Genomic DNA, 13822 nt, shown 5'->3' on the forward strand with positions numbered 1-13822 from the left:
TTGCCCATGGACTTTTCTCCTTCCAGACCCCTGGGAGGAAGTAGCAGGTCTCAGTGGGCCGTTGGCATTGCTGGTTTCAGGTTCTGAAGCTAGAATGCAGGGGAGGTTTGTTCATCTGGAAGGTAAGGGGACACACTGCCCACCCTGCAAAGCTTCCGCCCTGAGCCTCACACTCTCCCTCCACATAAGGCCATAGGGTGCTGTTGGGGAGAGGCACTGGGCCCCGCAGGTGATTCCAGGACAAACCAGGGTCTCCAGCCTCACTGACCTCAAGGCATGGTCTGTGTGCCCACCCATCCTCCCCCCACCCCCGTCCTCTGCTCCAGCCTCCTGCTCAGCCATGCCCACCTCACGCTAAGCAGGTTACCCCATCACACAAACCCCACTAACTACCCCCCACCCACAAACCCGCCTGTATCCTCCCGCAGCCTTGTCTTCTTCTGCCCAGGCCCACAGGAAGTGGTATCCCTCCCCAGCCCCTGACACCAGCACTTCCTCTTCTGGAAGAACTTCGCTCCATCAGCCAGGCCCTCTCCTACACCCTCCCCTCCCCCTCCAGGTCCTAGCTGAGCTGTGGGCCCTGGCGTCCTGCGGTCTAACAGCCTGCATCCCACCTTTTGCTGCCCAGCCTCCCTGCTCCTTTTTACAAAGACTTCTCAACTGGCAAACTGCCCGGTTTACTGTCTCCCCTTGACCACCGTCGGCCATGCCCAGCGGCCTATGCTCTGAAGTTCCCTGACGCTTCTCTTGCAACAACACCAATGCTGCTTTTGGAGACTGGGCCTCACAGCTGCATTTGACTGCCGCCATTTCTTCCTTGAAACTCTCTTCTCAGAGGTTCCATGACAACCCCCTCTTTTGGGCCTTGGGTTCTGCTGAGTCCCTCTGGCCATGCCCTTGTTGCCATCGTCACGGGTTCCTGTGGTCACTGGGTACTGGGGAGGCCCCTCGAGCTCTCCTTTACTGGTTGGCACCCATCCCTCCAAGGCTAAGGGTGTTGGCTGCCAGCAGACAGGGAGGCACCCTTTCCAGGAGGCCCACAGCTAATGGCAGTCAAAGGTCAGCTCTTTGCTGCGGTGTGCTTAGTTCCAGAGTCTCCTCTGAGGATAAGATCAGGCTGAACTTCACCTGTGGCCACATGATTGCTCAACTGTTTCTCCTTCCTCTTCTGTCTCCTCCATCCCTAATCTCAGGTGTCTCCTGAGAGCTCTGCCAAATAAATCATGGGAATCTGAAGGCCTGTCTCAGACTCTTCTCCTGGGAACTGGACCAAGACCAGACCGTGGGTGCAGGGCCTGGGCCTGGAAGGCCTCGGGGATAGGATGCTGGAGGCGGGTCATTGACCAGGTGGGAGTGAGGGCCCGTCACGGGAGGTAGTCACGGGCACGGGGTTTCCGTGCATCTGCTATGACTTTTAACCTGCAGTGAACTGGGACGGCTCACCGGTGAGGGGGCTGTGCCAGCGGGTACAGTGTCTCTGGCATTTGGGAGAGAAAAGGAAAGGATAACCATTAAGACTACAGAAGGGAGTGGCTATTGCTAAGTGTCACTGATTCACTAAAGAAAGGAAATTGCAGTCCCAGATCTCAGTCGGTGATTTAAAACAAAGCATGAGGGTTTTGGAAAGCCTCTTGGCAGGAAGCACTGAAACACGTGTGTCTTGTGCAGCTGGAGGGTAGAGTGACAATCGGGGAGAACTTCCCGTAGGAGTGGCAGAACCTCAGAAAGGGCCAGGTGCTCTGTTCAGACAGGTTTCCCAGGCCATAATGGCCCCTGGTAGGGAAGGGAGGCCCTCAAGATCTGGGCGGGGCCAGTTACACCAACTCATCCCCCTTGGCAAGTATCTGTTGCCAAGTGGAGGGTTCAATGTAAGCAGCTGACAGAAGGAAGTACCTCTGTTCACAGCTGAGGCAACAGTGGAGGTGGGACAAGCCACAGGTGACCTGAGCCTGCACTGCAGCTGTGCTCCCAGTGGCCCTGAAACACTGTGGTCAGAGGGAATCCTTCCAACAGTAGAGATGTGGGCAGTGCCTCTGGTCACCTACTTGGCATGGAGGGAGAAGTGACCCGAGAAAAGCATATACACATACTCACGAGCAGTGGCAAACAGCTTCGCTGGTTGGTTGGAGGCCTGGAAAGAGCAAGATTAGACTGTCAGGGACAGGAGGACTCAGAAGGAGGCGTGTGGGTAGATTAGCCCTGGAATGCCACACTGGACTTCTGGGAGTTCCTGCCCACCCTCCCCCTACTTCCCTGGAGACTGCCACCTGCCTCTGCTGAAGGGTGGTCATGTCTGGCCCACATGGCCAAACTCCCCTTGCCCTCAGCCAACTAGACCAGGAGGGGCACATGCCCAAAGGCTTAGCTGACCAGTGACCAGTCATATTATATTTCTCACTCAAGAATTTGGCCTGAGCCCTAGCTGGTTTGGCTCAGTGGATAGAGTGTTGGCCTACAGACTGAAGGGTCCCAGGTTCTATTCCAGTCAAGGGCACATGCCCAGGTAGTGGGCTCGATCCCCAGTAGGGGGTGCAGGAGGCAGCCAATCAATGATTCTCTCTCATCATTGATGGTTTCTCTCTCTCTTCCCTCTTCTTTCCTCTCTGAAATCAATTATATGCACACACACACACACACACTCACACACACTCACACACACTCACACACACACACAGTGGGGCCTTGACGTACGAGTGTCCCAACTAACGAGTTTTTTGAGATACCAGCTGTCTCTCAGCCGATTTTTTGCATTGAGTTGATAGATTAATTTGAATTAATGAGCTCCTTAACGAGCTCCTTAATGAGCTCGGTCTCGGAACGAATTAAACTCGTAAGTCAAGGCCCCACTGTATATCAATCACACACACACACACACACACACACACACACACACACACACATCTATATATATAAAAAGCCAGCGACTGTAACACCATCACAACCGGAATGACCAGAAACCATAACACCACAGCCCCTTGTCCAGGCCGGCCCTGCCCTGAGTGGGGACCCCCACCCTGATTGGTGGCATGGTGGACCTGCAAACCACCTGTGGCCCCTTGCCCAGGCTGGCCCTGCCCCCAGCCGGGACCTCCACCCCGATCGGGGACATGGCCGGCCTGCAAACCACCTGCAGCCCCTCACCCAAGTCCGCCCTACCCCCCAGTGGGGACCCCCCACCCAGATCCAGGGTCCCATCAGGGCAGGCCAGCCGGTCCCCACCCGTGCACCAGGCCTCTATTCCTATATAATAAAAGGGTAATATGCAAATTGACCCTAAAGGCGAAACGACCAGAACAACTGCTGAACCAATCACTATGAGGCAATCTGAGCACCTCTTGGTCCCTTTCCCCATCCAGCATGCTCTGATTGCCTGATGGCAAATGGAGAACTGGGGGTGGGTGGCAGGGGATGCAGTTGGCAGAGGGTAACCCACGGTGGGGGCGGGGCCAGTGAGTGGGCAGAAACAGCCGACCTCTCAGTCCCTTCCCCTGGCTGTCAGGCACCGATCACCTGATGGTGAAAGAGAAACTGGGGGTGGGTGACGGTGGGGGGCGGGCCCAGCTGTGGGCAGCCAGGGAAGATGGCCCTAATCGCAGGCCAGGCCTACGAACCCCACCCACGCACAAATTTTGTGCGCTGGACCTCTAGTATATATATAAAGAATTTGGCTGGAGGTGCAAAGACTGGACCAGAAGCCTAGCTGCCTTTCTGAACTCTTCCTGAGCTGTTGTTAGCCTCCACATTTGCCTGGGACTCAGCCCCTCCCCTCCAGACTACATGTCTATTTGTTCTTTCTTATAAGTTTTCTGATATCAAAAGTTATCTTCTTAATGATATATCACCTCACAATTGTCAGAATGGCTGCCATCAACAAATCAACAAATGACCAGTGCTGGCGAGGATGTGGAGAAAAGGGAACCTTGTACACTCCTGCTGGGAATGCAGACTGGTGCAGCCATTATAGAAAACAGTATGGCATTTCCTCAAAAAAGTTAAATATGGGACTGCCATTTGACCCAGTGATCCTACTTCTAGGAATATATCCTAAGGAACCTGAAACACCAATCAGAAAGAATGTATGCACCCCTATGGTCATAGCAGCACAATTTACAATAGCTAAGATCTGGAAACAGCCCAAGTGCCCATCAGTGGATGAGTGGATTAAAAGGCTGGGTACATTTATACCATGGAAAACTATGCAGCAGGAAAAAAGAAGAATCTCTTATCCTTTGAGACAGCATGGAGGGACCTGGAGAGCATCATGCTAGTGAAGTAAGTCAGTCAGGGAAAGACAAGTATCACATGATCTCCCTCATATATGGAATCTAATTAACAAAATTAGATGAATGGAGTAGATCCACAGACATGGAAGCATGGAACAGAGTGCAGAATCTTGGAGGAAGGGCAGGGAGGGTGGGTGGGTGGGAGGTAATCAACCAAGAACCTTGTATGCATATATGCATAACCCATGGATGCAGTCAGTGGGGTGGTGAGGGCCTGGGGTAGGGGGTGCAGGTGGGGGCAGTTGGGGACATATATCATACCTTCAACCATAAAGGTTTTTTTAAAAAGTCAAGTCTTCTGACTCATCACTGACCTTAAGGTGACATCTTGCTTTGAACTAGAAAAATGCCTGTTACAATGGGAATACATGGAGGGAGAAAAAAATGGCGGAGGCTTAGATGGACGTGTTGGTGCTTTGTCCTGGAGCAGATAAGGGCGAGCAGCTGAAACGGGTAACATACAGCCCGAACAAGCAGAGGAGATTCAGCTGAGAGACAGTCTGCAGGCAGGAAAGACAGAGAACTCCTAGAAAATGGGGATGGTTAGAGATTGAGGCTGAAACCTCCCCCTGGGCGCCAGCTCAGCGGCGAGACCGTGCCATCTTGAGTAGCTGTTATCCGCATCCAGAGATCGGCTACTAACCCGGAGGCAACGACTCTCAAGCAGCGCGACTACATGAACTCAGAGGAGACCTGCTTCCCTCCACGGAAAGGTTAGACTTCCCCCAAAGGTGCGGTTTGCAATTCAGGTTGGAGCGAGGAACGTGCGCGTGTGCACAGGGGGGAAATCTGCGGCCCCCAAAATCCACGCCCATAGAGGCCAGCGTGACCCGCAAGTGGGGAGGGCTCCTGCAGGACTGCTGGCCGAAGGTAACATTATAAATAAGCCCATAGTTGGACTGGATGCAAAGAGGCAACCTCAGATTCTCCTAGGAGGCCGGCTACTTGGTGCCAGGGGCCAGAGCGTGCACAGAGACTCCGCGCAGTTCTGGAAGGTGGAGCCCTGCGAGTTCGCACAGCTTCCCAGGCTCTTGTTTACACACTTCCTCTTAAATCTGTGAGTTTGATTGTTGATCCCAGTGCATGTGATTGCCCAGTTGGGGTGGCTAGTGGAGCTTGTAGGGGAAGATTGTTTTTGGGGAGCCTGGGAAACAGAGCTGGGAGTGGCGCCTGGGGAGCCAGCTCTGGGCGGAGCTGGTTCAGGTACAATAGAGAACTCCTGGTCAGAGAGAACTTATAGCCTCGGGGGTCAATCCAGACACACTGCCACCCAGAGGCAGAGCCACGAATTGACTCTTCTGTAAATACAGACAAGGCAGTAAGGGGAACCAATATGGCCTGCCTTAAAATCAGGACTATGGCTTACAACACTGAGGAACAGTGTATCAGAGGGAAATTCAACATTCTCCTGAATTCCAGGCGTGCCAAAAAGAAGAGTAGAAGATCTGAAGCACCTGCATTACTGCACATTTTTATTTTTATTTTTTTAAATTACTTTTTCACCTTTTAACTAAGAAAACATTTTTTTTCTTTTCTTTTGTTTTTCTTTTTTCTTTTTTTTTTCCCCATCACCTGATTTTGCCCTTTCAACTACTACATTTTTATTTTTAACTAGTATTATTACCGCTACCATTTTACCATTTTTTAAAGTGTCATTTTATTTTGTCTTTATTTTATTTTGGGACTAATGTCCTCCATTCTATTTTCATTGCTCCTTTAGCACCATTTTTCTCTACCTCAATTTGCCTCTGTGCTAAACCCTCTTCCCCACTTTTTCCCTTTTGTTGTCCTGTTTCTCTTACCCTACTCCAGCTTTAGAATTTCCCTATTCTTTTTACCCCCTGTCAAAATTTCACCCTACTTACATATCCTATGTCCAATCCCCTGCTCTAAATCCTTATACACCTTTCCCTCATCTTCCTTCACTATCCAAATTCTTTTTTTCTTCTTCTTCTTTTCTCTCTCTATTGTTTTATTGTTGTTTGCTTGATTGACGAGTATATTGGGGTTTTTTTTAGGATTGTTTGTGAGGTTAGTCTGCTTATTCTTTTTATTTTCCTGCCCCTCCCCCCCCCCCCCCCCCCCCCCGGTTATTTCTGTGCTTCTGTTTTCCCTTGCGTTGCTTGATATTATTGGTTGTTTGTAGTTTGTATTCACCTCCAGGAATCTGTTGCTGTAATTTGTTGGTATTAGTGGCGGATCTATAGGAGTTTTCTCCTCATATAAATAGGCTCTTCCCCTTTTATACTTCATTCTCTTTTCTCTCTTACTTTTTTTTTCCTCTTCTTTTTTCCCCTCCCTTTTTCCAATTTCATTTTTGCACTCCTTTTTTTTTTCTTTTTTTCTTTCTTTCTTTTTTCTCTTCTACCTTTTTCTCTTCTTTCCTCCTTATCTCCTAACTCTCTTAGCTCAGGTGGCCACCTTTATTTGGGGTTAGTAATATCATAAATACATTCGTGTTCAGTGCCTGGTACGTTGTGCCTTGTTGTGTTGTATTTTGTGCCTTTAAATCAACGCAGCAGATTCAAGCAACAGCGGCCTCCTGATCACCACATGCTCTGTCTGGGGAACAGTTGCTGTGTGTAAAGCCTCCCTCCACCAGCCAGAAGAGCCACCACAGCTGTGAACAGCACCCACCAGAGGCCCTGCTATCAACGGAGGAGCCGCTGCTACCACAACCGCCCAAGGAGCAACCACAGCCCGAGGAGCCACTGCCACCCAGGGAGCAGCCACTGCCACCCAGGGAGCAGCCACTGAACGACTCAACAACTAGATATGTCAGTGAGCTCAAACATGGGTAGACAAAGAAATGCCCAAAGGAAATAAAAGGAGGACTAGCCAGAAAAGCAGCTAAGTGAGACAGAGATATGCAACATGACGGAAAAAGAATTCAGAATAAGGGTCCTAGAGTACATGCATTGGATGTGCAAGAAGCAAGAAGAAACAGATGAAAAAATCAACTACTTATGCAAGAAGCTAGAAGAAACAGATGAAGAAATCAACAACTTAAGTAAGTCCCAAGAAGAAATGAAGAGCGACATAGCTGCAATAAAAAACACCATTGGAAGTATCAACAGTAGACTGGGAGAAGCGGAGGACCGAATTAGTGAATTAGAAGACAAGGAAGCAAAACACACTCAAACTGTACTGCAATTGGAGAAAAAAATTAAAAGACAGGAGGAGAGCCTAAGGGAGCTTTGGGACAACATGAAACGAAACAACATGTGAATAATAGGGGTGCCAGAACAACAGAAAGATGAACATGGATTAGAAAACCTATTCGAAGAAATAATATCAGAAAACTTCCCTGAGGTGGGGAAGAAAAAAGTCACACAAGCCCAGAGAGTCCCAAACAAGGTGAACCCGAAAAGACCCACACCAAGACACATCATAATTACCATGGCAAATGTTCAGGACAAAGAGAGAATCTTAAAGGCTGCAAGAGAGAGACGGAAAGTAACATACAAGGGATCTCCCATTAGATTATCAAATGATTTCTCAACAGAAACACATCAGGCCAGAAAAGAATGGACAGAAATCTACAAAGTGCTGCAAAGCAAAGGACTGAATCCAAGAATACTCTACCCAGCAAGGCTATCATTCAAAATTGAAGGGGAAATAAGAAGCTTCACAGACAAAAAAAGGCTAAGGGAGTTTATCACCACCAAGCCAGCCATGCAAGAAATGCTAAAGGGACTCGTGTAAAAAGAAGAAATAACAAGCTCAGAAAGAAAACAGCCACACACACAAAAAAGAAATGGCTACAAACAAGTACCTTTCAATAATAACTTTAAATGTAAACGGACTAAATGCTCCAACCAAAAGACATCGAGTGGTTGAATGGATAAAAAAACATGACCCATACATCTGCTGTCTACAAGAGACCCACCTCATTAGAACGGACTCACACAGACTGAAAGTGAAGGGATGGAAAAATATCTTTCACGCAAATGGAAAGGAAAAGAAAGCTGGGGTAGCAATACTTATATCGGACAAAATACATCTCAAAGTGAAGGCCATAACAAAAGATAAGGAAGGCCACTTCATAATACTAAAGGGATCAATACAACAAGAAGATATAACCCTGGTAAACATATATGCACCCAATGCAGGAGCACCCAAATTCATAAAAAAAAACTCCTGGAAGATATCAAAGGAGAGATCGACAACAATATAATCATAGTAGGGGACTTTAATACACCACTGACCTCACTGGATAAGTCCGCTAGACAAACAATCAGCAAAGAAACAGCAATCCTAAATGACTCACTAGATCAGATGGACTTAATTGACATCTTCAGAACACTTCACCCCAAAGCCGTGGAATATACATTCCTCTCAGGTGCTCATGGGACATATTCAAAAATAGACCACATATTGGGTCACAAGCAAAGTCTCCACAAATTCAAGAAGATTGAAATCATAAAAAACTTCTTCTCAGACCACGATGGCATAATGTTAGAAATAAACTACAATAAAAACAACCCAAAATACTCAAACACTTGGAAGCTGAATAGCATGTTATTAAATATTGATTGGGTTACCAATGACATCAAAGAAGAAATTAAAAACATCCTGGACACTAATGACAATGAAAACACAACAATCCAAAACCTATGAGACACAATGAAAGCAGTCCTGAGAGGGAAGTTTATAGCTCTATAGGCCTACCTGAAAAAAAAAAAAGAAAAAAATGGTAGTAAATCATCTGACTCTACAACTCAAAGAATTAGAAAGAGAGCAACAAGAAAAGCCCAGAGTGAGCAGAAGGAAGGAGATAATAAAGATTAGAGCAGAAATAAATGACATAGAGACAAAAAAAAACAATACAGAAAATCAATGAAACCAAGAGCTGGTTCTTTGAAAGGATAAACAAGATTGACAAACCTCTAGCCAGGCTCACCAAGAAGCAAAGAGAGAGGTCCCAAATAAACCAAATCAGAAACGATAGAGGCGAAATAACAACAGACCCCACAGAAATACAAATAATTGTTAAACAATACTATGGACAACTCTACTCCAACAAACTAGACAACCTGGAGGAAATGGACAAATTCCTAGGAAAATACAACATTCCAAAACTCAATCAGGAAGAATCTAAAAATCTCAATAGGCCAATAACTATGGAAGAAATTGAAGCAGTCATCAAAAAGCTCCCAGCAAACAAAAGCCCAGGACCAGATGGCTTCTCAGGGGAGTTTTACCAAACTTTCAAGGAAGAACTAAAACCTATCCTCCTCAGACTGCTACAAAAAATTCAAGAGCAAGGAACACTTCCAAGCTCATTCTATGAAGCCAGCATCACCCTAATACCAAAACCAGGTAAAGACAACACAATGAAAGAGAATTACAAGCCAATATCCCTCATGAACATAGATGCCAAAATCCTCAACAAAATCTTAGCAAATCGGATCCAACAGTACATCAGAAGGATCATACACCATGACCAAGTAGGATTTATCCCAGGAATGCAAGGATGGTACAACATCCGTAAATCAATAAACGTAATACATCACATAAACAAATTGAAAGAAAAAAACCACATGGTCATATCAATTGATGCAGAAAAAGCATTCGACAAAATCCAACACCCATTTTTGATAAAAACTCTCAGCAAGGTGGGAATAGACGGATCATACCTCAACATAATAAAAGCCATATATGACAGGCCCACAGCCAACATCATACTAAATGGACAAAAACTAACACCATTTCCCCTAAGAACAGGAACAACACAGGGATGCCCACTCTCACCACTCCTGTTCAACATAGACCTGGAAGTATTAGCCATTGCAATTAGACAAGAAGAAGAAATAAAAGGCATCCAAATTGGAAAAGAGGAAGTAAAACTGTCCTTATTTGCAGATGACATGATATTATACATACAAAACCCTAGAGACTCCATCAAAAAACTACTAGACTTAATACATGAATTTGGCAATGTAGCAGGATACAAAATTAACCCCAAGAAATCTGAGGCATTTCTATACACCAATAGTGAACTTTCAGAAAGAGAGATTATAAAAACAATCCCATTTACCATCGCACCAAAAAAATTAAGCTACCTAGGAATAAGCTTAACTAAAGAGGTAAAAGACCTCTACTCAGAAAACTACAGGACGTTGAAAAAAGAGATAGAGGAAGACATAAAGAGATGGAAGAACATACCATGTTCTTGGATTGGTAGAATCAACATCATTAAAATGTCCATACTACCCAAAGCAATCTATAAATTCAATGCACTTCCCATTAAAATACCAATGGCCTACTTCAAAGATCTAGAACGAACTCTCCAAAAATTCATCTGGAATAAAAAAAGACCCCGAATAGCTGCGGCGATCCTGAGAAAGAACAAAGTAGGTGGGATCTCAATGCCAGATATCAAGCTGTATTACAAAGCCACTGTTCTCAAAACTGCCTGGGACTGGCACAAGAACAGACATATAGATCAGTGGAATAGAATAGAGAGTCCAGAAATTAGCCCGACCCAATATGCTCAATTAATATTTGACAAAGGAGGCAAGAACATACAATGGAGCCAAGATAGTCTCTTCAATAAATGGTGTTGGGAAAATTGGACAGATATATGCAAGAAAATGAAACTAGAGCACCAACTTACACCATACACAAGAATAAACTCAAAATGGATAAAGGACTTAAATGTACGACAGGAAACCATAAAAATTCTAGAAGAGTCCAAAGGCAACAAAATCTCAGACATATGCCAAAGCAATTTCTTCACTGATACAGCTCCTAGGGCAGTTGAAACTAAAGAGAAAATGAACAAATGGGACTACATCAAAATAAAAAGCTTCTGCACAGCAAAAGAAACCATCAACAAAACAACAAGAAAACCCACTGCATGGGAAAACATATTTGCTAACGTCATATCTGATAAGGGCCTAATCTCCAAAATTTATAGGGAACTCATACAACTTAACAAAAAGAAGATAAACAATCCAATCAAAAAATGGGCAAAGGATCTAAATAGACACCTTTCAAAAGAGGACATTCAGAAAGCCAAGAGACATATGAAAACATGCTCAAAGTCACTAATCATCCCAGAGATGCAAATCAAAACAACAATGAGGTACCATCTCACACCTGTCAGAATGGCTATCATCAGCAAATCAACAAACGACAAGTGCTGGAGAGGATGCGGAGAAAAAGGAACACTTGTGCACTGCTGGTGGGAATGCAGACTGGTGCAGCCACTATGGAAGACAGTATGGAGTTTCCTCAAAAAGCTGGAAATGGAACTCCCATTTGACCCTGTGATCTCACTTCTAGGAATATATCCCAAGAAACCAGAAACACCAGTCAGAAAGGATATGTGCACCCATATGTTCATAGCAGCACAATTCACCATAGCTAAGATCTGGAAACAGCCTAAATGCCCATCAGTAGATGAATGGATTAGAAAACTGTGGTACATCTACACGATGGAATACTATGCTGCTGTAAAAAAGAAGGAACTCTTACCATTTGCAACAGCATGGATGGAACTGGAGAGCATTATGCTAAGTGAAACAAGCCAGTCAATGAAGGAAAAATACCACATGATCTCACTCATTCATGGATAATAAAGACCATTACAAACTTTTGAACAATAATAGATACAGAGGCAGAGCTGCCTCAAACTGATTGTCAAACTGCAGTGGGAAGGCCAGAGAGGGTTGGGGGGCAGAAGGGAGGGGGGTAAGAGATCAACCGAAGGACTTGTATGCATGCATATAAGCATAACTAATGGACATAAGACACTGGGGGTAAGGGAGGGCAGGGGATTGTCAAAGGCGGGGGTTGGGGGAAGGACACATATGTAATACCCTTTGTAATACTTATTATAATATTTTTTTAAAAAGAATAAAAAAAATAAAATAAAATATAAAAAAAAAAACAATGGGAATACATGACAAGTAAAGATAAGGCCCCTGCTTCAGGGGGCTCAAGAGCCTCCAAGGTCCCACCAGTGGCCCTCTCTCTCCATTACTACTGCTCACTGTCCAGGGCCCAATGTCCTTCCCGAGGCAGGAGAGGCCACCCCAGCCAGAGCGCTGCTCGTGAGCTAACACGGACCCGCAGTTCCTGCCGTGGCAGCTCCCCAGACTCCGTCTTAGGGTCGCTTTAGTCGTCTGGCACTGGAGGTGGCTCCTGGCTCCTGGGGTGGATACTTGATGTCCTGCCTGCCCTGTGCCTCTCCCTTCTCCTGGGCACAGTACCACCTTCTTTTTGGGAATTACTCTGCTCCTCTTTCTGCCCCTCTCTGATATGTGAGCTGGGCTATGCTGCTGTAATAGATGAACTCTGGACTATCAGTGTCTTCATACAATGCACCTGTCAAGCTCAGAGTGGGTGTTCCCAGTTGGACACCATCTGTGTGGTCACTTATGAACCCCGGTTCTTCTCATCTTGTAGCTCTGCCCTCCTCTAGGTCCTAGCGTTCTCTGTATTAGGTTGGTAGATGGGGAAAGACAAAGGGAGTATGTTCATGGGTCAGGCCCACATTCTATTGACTGAAGCCCAATCACATGGCTACACCTAAGTGCAAAGCTAACAGGGAAGCGCCCTGACAGGTGTGGCTCCGTTGGTTGAGCATTGTCCCATGCACTAAAAGGTCACGTGTTCCATTCACGGTCAGGGCACATGCCGGGGTTGCAGGCTCCATCCCGGTAAGAGGCCACTGAAACATCTATGTTTTCTTCTCTCTCCTCCTCCTCCTTTCCTCTTTCTCTAAAAAATCAATAAAAGCGTTTTTTAAAAAATAAAGTTAACAGGGGAGGGGTTCGAAGAGGAGGGAAGTGTATTCTAGAAGAGAGATTCCTAGGGAAGGGTTCTGATCAGTCCAGATGGGTTCTGAGCCTGCTTCCTGGACGAGTCACTGTGGACTGGAAGGGAAGGCTGAATCAGTTCACATGGATCAGACCAACACTGAGCCAGTTAGCTTTTGCTGCGTGACAAACAGCTGTTTATTAATAACGGCTTAAAATGACTGTTTTGTTTTTGCCCGCAGTCTGTGGGTTGAGTGAGCAGTTCTGCTGATCTGAGTCAGGCTTATCCAATCTCAGTTGGCTCGCCATGTGTCTGCAGTCAGTGAGCAGGTTGGTTTAGGATGGCCTCGCTCATGTGTTTGGTAGTTGGCCCGTAGTCAACTGGGGTGATGGAGATAGAGAAATCTTTTCCTCTGGCCATGAAGCTGTGGGGATATGAGCTTGGAGGTAGTTGGTTGTCATGTCTCAGACCACATGGAGAAGGAGGCTACAGTTAGAGACCATGCAGCTCTCTTCTAGACTACACTTCCCTCCTCTCCGAACCCCTTCCCTGTTAACTTTATTTTTAAAAAAACGCTTTCATTGATTTTTTTAGAGAGAGAGGAAAGGAGAAGGAGGAGAGAGAATGAAACATCGATGTTTCAGCAGCCTCCTACACACCCCCTTACCGGGATGGAGCCTGCAACCCCGGCATGTGCCCTGACCGTGAATGGAATACGTGACCTTTAGTGCATGGGACAACGCTCAACCAACGGAGCCACACCTGTCAGG

The sequence above is a fragment of the Myotis yumanensis genome, unplaced genomic scaffold (genome assembly GCF_028538775.1).
Source record: "Myotis yumanensis isolate MYYU_CA2020_CCGP unplaced genomic scaffold, mMyoYum1.0.hap1 SCAF_13, whole genome shotgun sequence".
NCBI classification, from domain to species: Eukaryota; Metazoa; Chordata; class Mammalia; order Chiroptera; family Vespertilionidae; genus Myotis; species Myotis yumanensis.